An 11,403-nucleotide genomic window follows, 5' to 3' on the forward strand; every position below is an offset into this window, starting at 1 on the left:
TTTGAGGACATTTCAGCTCATTTAGTAGTTGCCGAAGCCAGATGATTTCAGTTGTGACTGAAGCTATAGCTCGATACTCGGCTTCAGTCGATGAACGAGCTATAGTTGTTTGCTTTTTAACACTCCATGATACAAGTGATGTATTTAGGAAATTACAATATCCTGTAGTGGATTTGCAATCTTTGTGATCACCGGCCTAATCCGAATCCACATAAGAGTGAAGCAATAGTGATTTTCCATTAATAGGTAACCCAAACTATGTAGTTCCTTGAATGTACCTTAGTATGCGTTTGAGTGCTTCAAAATCACTAGTTGTTGATTGATGCATTTGTTGACACGCACGATTCACAGCATAAGATAAATCTGGTCGTGTCAAAATCAGGTACTGTAATGCTCCAATAAGGTGCCTGTATAACTTCGGATTTGAGAACTGTTCAGAAGAGTTTTCGGAGACTTTCTTGGTACAGCTGGGCGTAGATACATGTTTGCTGTTTAGCATTCCTGCTCGGGCTAAGATCTCTTCAGCATATCATTTTTGCTGAAGTAGTAAACCCGTGGATGTTGGAGTCACAGTAATGCCAAGAAATTGGTTTATAGTACAAAGCTTTCTCATGTTAAACCTATGTTGTAGTTGTCCCAGTAGACAACTGACAGTAGACTGATCACTCCCAGTTATAATAATATCATCTACATAGATGAGAACATATACCGTGGAATCTCCTTTCCTGTAAATAAGTAACGAAGGATCGGAATGGCTCGTGGCAAACTCAAGCTGATGAAGAAAACCTGTAAGCATCTCAAACCACTTACGTGGTGCTTGTTTAAGACCATACAGTGCTTTGTTTAATTTGCAAACATGTGTTGGGTAATGAGTGTCAGCAAAACCAATTGGTTGCTTCATGTAGACAGTCTCGGATAGCAACCCGTGTAGAAATGCATTTGACACATCTAATTGGTGTATTGGCCAGCGATGATGAAGAGCCAAAATTAATAACACTCGGACAGTTGTGATTTTGGCTACTGGACTAAATGTCTCAACATAGTCAATTCCAAATTCTTGGTTGTATCCCAAGGCTACTAGTCTAGCTTTATGCCGTGCTAGTGTGCCATCTGAATGATACTTTCTATAAGTCCACTTACAACCAAGCACATTTTGGTTGTTTGGTGGAGGCACTAATGTCCATGTGCCTTGAGATTGTAAGGCTTGGAACTCCTTGAGACATGGCTTTCCTCCAATGTTCATGCTTGACAGCTTGTTTGTATGAAGTAGGATCAGAATTGGTGAGTTGATGGCTGAGATCAAACACAGGCTTTGGCTTAAGACTTCCAGTTTGAAGCCGAGTTCTCATTGGATGAGACTTGAGATTCTTGGCAAGAGGATTATGAGTATATAAAGTGACAGATGGTGAGTTACAAGGTGATACAGCATGATTAACTGTAGTGTTTGGAGAGATTGTTTGATGAGTATTTTACTGTAACGGGATGACAGCAGCTAAAATTGGATTGTCCTTTGATGCTTCTAGAGTAGAAGTAGGAACTAACAGCAATGGAGGAATTGAGTTATCTGGATGAATGGTTTTATTGGTATTTGATGATAAAATTTGACTGTGAAAGAGGAAGTTATTTTCATTGAAGATTACATGCCTTGAGGTGAATATGCGTTGGGTGGTAGTGTCAAAGCAGCGAAATCCTTTTTTATTTGAAGCGTAACCAATGAATACACAAGGAACATATAATGGAGATAGTTTAGATTTGGAATAAGGTTTCATCCATGGGAAGCATAGACAACCAAACATTTTGAGATGAGTGTATGAGGGTGGCTTTTGGTAGAGTAGCTCAAATGGAGTTTTATAGTGAAGTACAGTGGTAGGGAGTCGGTTGATAAGATGAATGGCTGTGTGTAAGGCTTCAACCCATAGTGTATAAGGAGCTTTAGAGTGAATCAAGGGACTTCAAATAGTTTCTAAAATATGGCGATTTTTGCGCTCGGCAACGCCATTTTGAGCGGGTGTGTATGGGCAAATATATTGGTGAATTATTCCCCAATATTGACAATAAGATTTGAAATTGTTATTTAGGTATTCCCCTCCTTCGTCTGGACGAATTGTACATATATTAGTATTGAATTGGCATTTAACAAATTTGTGAAATTGCATGAACACATGAAACATTTCTGATTTTTGAGCAAGAGGAAAAACCCAACAAAATCTTGAGTAATCATCAATGAAAGTAACAAAGTAACGATAACCCTGTATTGATGTAGTATGAGAAGGACCCCATACATCTGAATGTACAATTTCAAACAGTTTAGTAGTAGTAGAAACGGAAATTGGGAAAGATAATTGCTTGCTTTTAGCAAGATGACAAGTCGTACAGGAATTATTATGAGACTTAGTATGTATGGTAGGAATGTAAGCTGCAAGACGCTTGAGAGTGGCATTGGCTGGATGTCCGAGCTTGGAATGCCATAGATCCGGTATAGTTTGGATGGACAGAAGAGCAAGATCAGGAGGTTTGGCCGAACGAACAGAGTATAGTCCGTTATGACAAGGACCTTGAAGAATAAGACGATTGCTCTTCATATCTTTTATTTGGTATCCATTAGCGGAGAAAGAAACAATGCAATTATTATCATGGGTTAATTGATGAACAAATAGTAAGTTAAAGGAGAGATTCAGAACATGATGGATATTCTGAAGAACTAGATTACCTGACGGTGTGGGCAAAACACCTTTACCAGTGTGTTGAATCGGTATATGTTTGCCATTTCCCAGCACAACTTGAGATGATCCCATGTATGGATCGGTAGTTGTTAGTTAAGTTGAATCAGGCGTGAGATGTGTAGAAGCTCCACTGTCAAGATACCAATCATCATGATTATGTGTTTCAGATGAGCTAAAGAGAGCTATCTTTTGTGAGTCTTCGTTGTAGGAGTAGTCTACCCGATACCAACACTTTATTGCTGAATGCCCTGTTTTCATACAAATCTGACAGACAGTTGTTCTTGCAGAGGATTTTTCCGATTGCGATTGTGAAGATCGTTGTCCACGACCACGTCGTCCATGGTATGTGTTGTTACGACCACGACCACGGCCACGACCCCTGTAAGCAGCCAGAGCCATGGTAGGATCTGTCATCTGTAAGTTTTGAAGATCCTTAGTTGTATCTTGAAGTAAACTTTGTTCTTCTGTACAGAACTACAGATCATCAAGACTTATAGGTTATAGATTCGTCCGAAGAGCTGTTTTGAACGCTTGGTAAGATGTTGGAAGCCCGTTAAGAGTGTGCAGTATAACATTTTCCGGTTCAATCTTACTAACTGCAGTGGCAATTGAATCTACCTTTGATTTTACTTCAAGAAGATATGCAACCATTGATTTGTCGCCCTTGACAATATGGTGGAGTTCGTTTTTCAACTGAATGATACAGGATCTCGTCGTAGATTGCAGCCGGAGTTGTAGTGTTTCCCAGATTTCTAAGGTATGTGTTAGTGAGAGCACATACGGGAGTATAGTTGTCGAAATTACCGAATATAAAGCAGCTGCTGGGTTTTGATCAATCAAATCCCACTGCGCTTGAGCCGATCTATCGGTGGATGATGAGGATTGATCGGAGGGATTAGGAGCAGGAGTCGATCCATCCAAGAACCCTTTGAAACCATTTGCACAGAAGATCTTGAGTACCTGAGATCTCCAGATCGGGTAATTGGTCTCTGTTAGTGGGCTAGATACCAGATTCTTGATGTGATTCATCAAGAATTTAAGCTGAGGAGAGAAACTGAGCGGATGGGTGTTTGACGTCGAATCCACCGTAGGCGGAGAAGTTGATGATCCCGCCATTTATGAACGCTCGAGAAAGAACAAAGGAAGCAGGTGGAAGAACGAAAAAGAATTCGTTCTTTAGAGACAAAGCTCTGATACCATGAAAGACTGCTTTAGCTGTTAAGCCAGCAGTTAAACAATTACAGAAAGTTAGCTCAAATATTGATTTGATTCATATGAAGCTGTTACATTGTCTCTATTTATAGAGTTTGAATACAGATATTAGAGCCAAAGACATTTACACGTGTACAGTTGTTATTGGTCATTGGTTTGTAACTGTACTTTCTTGATCTTAGATGCTTCTAGACTTGTATTGTCTAAATAGTTTTTGTTAGAGTTTGTTATAAAGGATAAGTTGTCCGGTAAGACCCCCGGTGCTATAGTGTTCCGCATCAATAATCAATCATGATCATAAATTATAATTATATATTTTTATTTAATAAATTAAATAAAGTTTATTTCATAATACAAATTTGATTGCAAGTTTCAAAATTCAAACCATTGGGGAGGAAGCAGAAGCTGCAGTTGTTGTACTACTTCACGAATCAGCAGCTACAACATTCGCATGAGGAGATGGAAAGTTCATCTTTGCAGTCTTGTTTGGTAGAGAAGGAGATTTAACAGCTTGAGAAGGAGATCTAAGAGTCTGATTGGGATGGCATAAAATTGACTATGAAATAATTGTGGAGAAAATAAATTAGTTACTTTAGTAGTTAAACATAACTTTCACGATATAAATTTCTAAAAAAAATAAAGGGAAAACTACAAAAAAGTAATAACTAAATAAAATTATGACGGCTGACTAGAAAAACTTTTTTTGGGACGTTTATGTCAATTAAGATAGACTCACATACACATTGCATACACAATACTCGAACCCAAGACCTCTTAAATAGTAGCCTAAGCTGCGAATCAACATATCAAACTGAGTTCTGGAGGTGTAGATCCAGTTTTGGCTATTGAGGCTTCATGCGTTCCTGCAGTAAATGTGGATCTTAACACTAAGTGTGTGCGGGAGGATATTTTAATTGGTAATTTTGTTGACGTCCCTGTAAACTTAATCAACACTCATGCTTTGGTTAACCGGGTGGGTGTTAATTCTGGTTTTGATATTAGAAACCATGTGGATTGGCTGCATGGTTCGTCTGAATTTGAATATGAATCCGATTTTTCGGATTGTGGTGTGGCTTCTCCGGATATCTACGGTGGATCTGACCCTGGTAACGATTTTAATCTGGTTCTAGATAGACCTGTTATCTCGAATGCTGCTCGTGGGCAATTTCGTGGGAGGGGTCAGAGAAGAAGATGACTTTCCTGTGTTTGCTAGTTTGAGATTGATTTTTTGTTCTCTGATTCGATTCGGTGGTCCACTAGTTTATGGGGCAATGATGTGGCTGGGGCTGGTGTCCTTGTCGTCTTGCTGGTGGCAACCTTTGGTGTCGAGCTTAGAGTTTGTTGGAATTGGGCGATGTCTTCACATTATCGGAAGGTCCGTGCGAGGCTTCGGGGAGGCTGGGAGCCTCGGCCATTTACTGAGCCCTTTTTTGATTGTTTTTTGCTTTCCTTACTTTTCTTTTGCTCTATTGCTGTTATAACCGTTTCTGTTTATCCTAATATATTAGTTTTTTGTTTAAAAAAAAAAAACATACGAAACTAAGGCTTCGTTTGGGACGGCTTTTTTATTGCTTTCTAAAACGGAGTTTTAATACAAAAATAAAAAAAATTTGTACTAAAACTCCGTTTTAAAAAGCAGTAAAAAAGCCGTCCCAAACGAAGCCTAAGTTGTATCTGGATGGAAAAACAAAACAACAAAAAATATCTCAAAATATATCTTAATATGCTCCTAAAGTATGTTTGGATATGAGTTCAAAATTAAATTTGGGAATGACTTAGAATAATTAATACAAAAGATACATCTTGAAGAAAGAGTTTTTATTGGAGAAGATTTAAATTGACATGTTGGTAGAGAGTTACATGATTTTAAAAAAATTCATGGTGGCCATGAGTTTTCAACAACAACTGAAGATAGTAAAATCATATTATATTTTTCTTTAACTTATGATTTTTTAATTGTAATACCTTATTTAAGAAAAAGAGATGAACATTTCATCGCTTATAAAAATGGATATAGTAAAACTTAGATTGATTATTTTCTTATAATAAAATGAGATTGTTTATATTGCAAAGATTGTAAAGTTATTCCGAGTGAAAATTTATGTATCCAACATCGATTTTTAGTTTTGGACTTTAAGATAAATGGACATAAAATAAAATATAAAGTAAAATGACATTTTAGGGATTAGATGGTGGCATTTAAAAAAACATTAGCAAAAATATTTTTGTCACCTTAGATGATTTGGTCACATAAAACGACGGACTTCTAATGATCATATTAGAAAAGTAAATGTATTAGATTTTTAAGAAAGGTAGAGGTAGATCTAAAAAATTTGGTTAGAAAATATTAGAAATGATATTTCTTTATAAGATTTAAACGAAAATTGACTTTTAACATAACACAATAGAGAAAAAAAATTCATGTAACCAACCGCACATAGTGAGAGAAAGATTTGATGTTATAGTGAGAGAAAGACGTGATGTTATAGTTGTTATTGTATATCTTAAGATGCTAGGCTTTGCTTTCAAATCCCAAAAGGAGCTTCCTGGTAGCTTTCATGGGACCAACAAAGAACTGCTCTCGTTGAGTCGACCACCAGAATGACAAAGGCAATGCTTGCAGTGCTTTCCAGCTATTTATTTTTCTAAAAAAAAAGGATTGCATGCTTTACCTCATTCAGAATGATTACAACAAAGAACATTATTTTTCTATTTTCAAGAGTAGTCTGAATAATTTAATAATTATTGTTTTTTTTTTTTTTTTTGGGAAAATTTGGGGCTTAGCCCTTTTCATTAATCTATATATATATATATTAAAAGAGGGAGTATATAGGCAACGGTATCCACCCGTTGTCACCCCTAAAAGGGCGTTTGGCGGCGTGACTAATCCTCGGCTGATCTAGAAGAGACACCCATCCCAGAAATCTCCTGACCCACACTTAATTGTACCCCACTTAAAAGGCGTTGCCGCTCGAGAGAAATCGAGCACAGATTAACTCGTCCACCAACCAAGCTAAAGAACGGTGGGTAAAGGTAGTATATTACAATGAGCGTGAAAGCTGAATGAATACAAATCAGAGAAATCTGCTTTGTCATTTTGTTTTTTTCTAATAAAAGGCTTGAAGAAGTGTATTCTGCTTGGAATGGAGCTTGCTAAACTAATGGACCTGAGATTGGCTGGATGAAGAAAGTGGTAGGGCTTTGTTTAGTTAGGATGGGGACATATAATCATTTATGTCGACCTGATTTTAGGAACGGATAATAATAATAATAATATTGCACCGCCTATGAATGAACGGTGGAGCTGAATAGTGGCCGGAACTTAGAGCTTAGCTCATGCAAATAGTGCCCCCATGGCCTAATTTGCTCTACTGATCAGTTATTTGATTGTGGTTTGGCTCTTTGTCCATCTTATTTATTTCATGACTAGTATAATGTTTTTGTAAATGTTTTGAGATACATCGAATGATATATATATGATGTGTTCTCTTTATTAATTTGGGTGTAAAACAAAATGTAATGAGATATTTGAAGTATCTTTAATAGAATAACTATAAGAAGTAAATACCTTTTAGGAACTCTTCTCCTAAACCCTAGGAGGGCTCAATGCCCCTCTTTTAATCCCGGGAGCAAGTAACATTAGGGGTGTAAGTGAGCCGAGATGGCTCGCGAGCTAGCTCGAGCTCGACTCGTTTATGGGGTTACGAGCTGAGTTTATCGAGCTCGAGCTCAAATAAGAGCTTGTTTATTAAATGAGCTCGAGTTCGAGCTTGATTGGGACTCGGCTCGTGAGCCAGCTTGATTCAGAATTATAATTTTCTTAATACTTTTTATTTTTAAAATACTCGCCTAATACTAGCCTAATCCCGCCTATTTGAGGCAGACAACTCTCGAGCCTCGAGGTGCTCACGTCAGTCATGTGGCTCGAGGAGGTAGCATCAGTTACACAGCTTGAGCTCGGACGGCGGGACAACGTATAACTGGATCGGCGAATTTGACTCGGATGACGCATAAGTGAACATGACGACACGGGATGGCAGGACGATGTGGACACAGAGGTTGGACGAGAAGCTTGAACTCATTTACAATGGAACGAGACGAGCTCGAGCTCGCTTTCAGACTGATGAGCTGAGCTCGATTATATCAAAACTCGACTCTTTTACACCTCTAGTTAACATTATCATACAAAAATTGAGATATGAAGAGTCAGAGCGAAGAGCGGAGTGCTGCGGCGTCAAAGTTTCAAAGATAAAAAAAAATGTTATAGTTTTGGGATGAGTCATTTTCTTGTGCCGATTTTTTTGTGAGGCTATTTATTTCATTTCTCTTTTTTTTTTTTTTTTTTTGGTTTTGCATATAATCCTTTTTTGTTATAAATTTAAAAATTAATCTCTCTCCTCGAAAATTTATTAAAGGAGTTTTGTTGTTGTTTGGTCAAAAGTTTTTCGTAGATAGCACTGTAATCTTACTAACAAACTAACAAGGCATGCAAAACAAAAATATATACAGAGAAAGAGAGAAAAAGAGAATCCATATAGAGAAATAAATTTTGGGATCCTATTAAATTGCTAAAAGTACAAAGCTCGTGCACAAATCACTATATATATAAAACAAAGTTTTAACATGTATTATGTTAGAATACAATAAGGTTGTAGCCATAATACATAAAAGATAAATGGCAGTGCTCTAAGTGAAGTTTGTAATATATAGCTTGGGCGAGTTCACGATAACTTGGGCGACTTTAACCTACAATTTATAGAGAGATTATTCTGTGCGGACGCCAAACGCAGTTCAACGTCTGGAGACCAACCACAATATGCCACATCAACGGTACTGAGCTCAGTACCGAACGGTACTGAGATGCGGTACCGAGCAGTATTGAACCTGGTATCGAGCTGGGGCGACGTGGCGCATTTTGGTTGGTCTCTGGACGTTGTTCGGTGCCCGCATAGAATAATTTCACCCATTTGTGAGTTCACACGAGACTCAACAAATTCGTGTCAAACCTTGCAATTTCCTACCGAGCTTAGGCGGGTTCATCATAAACCTAATGATTTCACGTAGGAATTTGATGAATTCATTGCATGTGTAATTCTTATTCTCCTTAGTTGCATCAAGTAGTACTGAACCTAGTATCGAGCAGGGGGCGACGTGGCACATTATGGTTGGTCTCCAGATGTTGTTCGGTGTCCGCACAGAATAATTTCACCCAGTTGTGAGTTCATATGAGACTCGATAAATTCGTGTCAAACAGCATAAACCTAATGATTTCACGTAGGAATTTGATGAATTCATTGCATGTGTAATACTTATTCGGGTCAATTTTCCTTTAACCGAAACGCTCATACTTCTGTTTCTAGCATTTGACTAACTACAAAAGAAAACTCTAAATTTTAATTTTTGTTAAATTATGCGTAACTTAGATAACTTATTATTATTGGGGTGATTAATAAAAATTTATGAATATTTAAAGACTTAATAAAATAAAAAATATAATAATTAAGTGAACTTTTAGGAGATTACAATTCTAACACTTTTTATAATTCTTTAAAATGCCGCTATTAAAAAAATGTTTCTGTAGCATGCACCATGCAATAAGGTTAAGAGGCAGTTTTAAGGAATTTTAGTAATATTTTGTTCAGGCTTCATCCACTCCTCTATTCACGAACTGTTCAGATACATGACAGAACGTATTGAATAGTTGCAGTATAGAAAAATGACATCAGAAACAGAGCCTTTGAAGAAGCTAACACAAACACTAATAAATGCCATGCTATTTAGATAAACTAATATTATAATTAATCCCTCGACAGATAATTAATTATGCCCAATGACTTTTGGCCGTCGACGTGACGTAAAAATAAAGAAACTTCACCTAAATGCAAGCAAGATGTTTAAAATAGAACTAAAATGCTTAACTTATAATAAGATCAATATAATCATCATTAGTGTTATTCTATGTATTTAGATTTTAGAGATTGTTTTATTAATTGATCATTATTCTTCATGCATTTTTATGAAGTATTGTTAGTTCTGTGTGGATTCTAATTGTGTCGATTAATCAGGTTGTACTGTTGACACATATCTCAATTTTATCGATCGAACTCACTGGGGGACTGTAGGGGGGCCTCCCCTTTTGGGGTTTGCGGCTTTGCATTGAGATTTTTTTTTCTTGTGTATCCGTACATTGTTATGGAGCTGTACATTGGAGAGCTGCAACACTGCAAACTTGTGCATTGCAACGTCACATGATACAACACGACAGAGCTGCAATCTTGACTTGGAGATAGAGAGCAGAGTGCTGCGGTGCTCGAGAGTAAGTGTGGCTCCAAACTCTAGTGTCACAACTAGGTAGCTTTTTTTTTCTTTGTGCGGCTCTTTGTCTATTATGTGAGAGAATGAAAAGTGAACTGAAATGGGACAAGGCGAGAGTGAGTGAGAAAGAAATTTGAATAATTTCTCTCAATTTTCATAGTAAATTTCTTGGCGCAGTGTGACTCCATAGATTTTTTCTGATTTCAAGATTTTCCACATAAAATCCTGATATTCATTTCTGTTGTTTTCTTTTCTTTTTATTTTCATTGCGTGGTTTACTTCTCCAAAAGTATTGCATTCTTGAGAGACGAGGGAGATATGTGGTAAAAGTGGAGAGAGAGAAAAAAAATTTGAAATGATTTATTGCTTAATGATTTTTTTTCCTAATTACAAGCTATGTTGTCTATTTATAAGCACCAATTAATAACACCAAAAGCTACATAAAAAAATTAATCAAACCCTCATAAAAGGCTACAAAGAAACCTAACTAACGAAAGTAAAAATCTTTGACCAATCACAACACGTCTTATTTTGATTAATTTCTTCTCTTCTGTGACCTTTCAACACTAAGTTTATCTATTGATTTTATGGATACATTTTTTTACCTTAAAGTCATCATCAAATTCATAAGCTATCCTCTCACCCAACAAAGTCAAACTTCTAACATCTATTGTTATCCTTTCACCGTCATGAAACTTCCGCCAACAAACAATATCGCTCTACTTCTCTTTATTTTATTGGGACTTCTTACTCAACTAAGACAAACTCATATACACATCAGATAGATAAACTTAAAATTCAAAATCTCTTATTTGTTAATCAAACCTCTCAACCAACAGATCAAAATGAGCTGCTAACTCTACTTCGCAGTTCATCCCTGACCAATCGTCACATAACCAGTAAAGCTCTTGCCATATCATATGTTGCAAATCGTGTATCAGATGCTGCTCAACGGTGAAATATAAAAATAATACATAAACTAATATATGGGTTGGATAACCACTTCGGTAGACCCATATGGCCCCTGCCAACCCCAAAAATCTTGCATGCGCCAGCAAAAGACAGCTACAAAGTACTCGCCATCTCCTGTTTCCACCACACAAGTTAGAAAAAACCTTGCGCACATGCACTCCACAACAACAAATTAATATAA

The sequence above is a fragment of the Dendrobium catenatum genome, unplaced genomic scaffold, assembly GCF_001605985.2.
Source record: "Dendrobium catenatum unplaced genomic scaffold, ASM160598v2 original_scaffold_76759, whole genome shotgun sequence".
Lineage (NCBI taxonomy): Eukaryota > Viridiplantae > Streptophyta > Magnoliopsida > Asparagales > Orchidaceae > Dendrobium > Dendrobium catenatum.